Raw genomic sequence first — 1,310 nt, forward strand, 5'->3', positions numbered from 1 at the left:
TGTGTCTGAATCAGCTGCTGCCTCACAAAGCGGAGAGCCCGCTGGAGAGGTCTCTGGCCGGGAGGCTCAGCAGCATAATGAGACAGCTAACCTCTACACATTTTTGAAATACCGCGTGCCGTGCACGTGTGAAAAGAAAAATCCCCTTCCACCAGTCAGATGCTGCGCCCGTAGATTTGGGTGGTTTATTTGCAACCCGTGATCCACTCGCAGAGACATTTTTACAGCTGGTAGTGGCACATAGGTGATTTTAAAGGGACACCTTTACATCTTTTTTTTTTTTTCTCTTACACTTTGAGTTAAATGCAGAAATCAAGACGTTCTTGAGGCAAATTGCAAACTGGTGATGGAACATAGAAGTTTTGTAGAGTTGCAAGGAAGATTCATTTGACAGCTTCCAAGATACTTTCTCAAAAACACGATTTTACAGTATCAGTTAATGATAAACCTAACCAAGAAGGCATGCATTAAGTGGAAAAATGAAGACTTTTCCCTTTGTGCTTACATCTTGGTGAAGTATATTGACAAGTTCTGTAGAAATTATTCTGTATTCAGGGATTTGTATTAAATAACATATCATAGGAAAAATCTGAATTACACCTTTGAACAGAAAAGGAGATTTTCCTGGATTTAAATACCAGTGCCACACACACCTGTGTCCTTTGAGATCATGACTGCCAGTCGAACACCTTGTCCGCTGGATTAATTGGAGATCGTGAACTTTTGGCCTTAGAAACTTCTGCAGCAAGGTGGTTTTTTTCTGGACTTCCTCATCTGTCAGTTTTATTTCCAGAAATGGCTCCAAACTGGCAAACATTTACAATATTTGAAAACACACCAAAAGGAATGAAAATACTTCGGTCCATCCTGATTTGTTTTGTTTTTTTTTTTATAAGGGCTTCTTTACAGGGGATATGAGAAAGGCATCAGGATACCTCAGGTCCTGTCATAAACACTGGAGCCATCGATGCCTTAGCCTGCTGATGTCATTTCTTTCAGATTCATGCACCACTGCAAGCTTTTAGTGTCAGAGGCTGGTATTTCATAGCATCTATTCCTTGGCTCCCAGCATTCATAAAGCATATGCTAAACATATTTTGACAGTGCCAGTGCCAAACTGTACCATAAATTGTATTTGTGCAGAAAAGCAGCGTGTACAATGGGAGAACATGATGAATAAGGTGCCTGTTGCTTGTTGGTTTCGCAGTACTTTTGTTTCTCCCAGTAGGCTTTAATTCTCCACACAGGCTGCTACACACGTACAGCTCCCGTCGTGGCTGAGTGGCTGCTGTGTGGTGGGCACTCCAGCC

At 41.9% G+C, this 1,310-nt stretch overlaps 1 protein-coding gene across 1 annotated transcript in view; it reads left to right on the plus strand.

Moving 5' to 3' along the window:
* The window catches only part of BFSP1 (beaded filament structural protein 1, filensin), a 19,467-nt gene that overhangs the window by 9,769 nt on the left and 8,388 nt on the right, over positions 1 to 1,310 (plus strand). The gene's annotated exons all lie outside the window — the stretch shown is intronic.

This window comes from Buceros rhinoceros, unplaced genomic scaffold (assembly GCF_000710305.1).
Source record: "Buceros rhinoceros silvestris isolate BGI_N320 unplaced genomic scaffold, ASM71030v1 scaffold3439, whole genome shotgun sequence".
Taxonomy (NCBI): Eukaryota; Metazoa; Chordata; class Aves; order Bucerotiformes; family Bucerotidae; genus Buceros; species Buceros rhinoceros.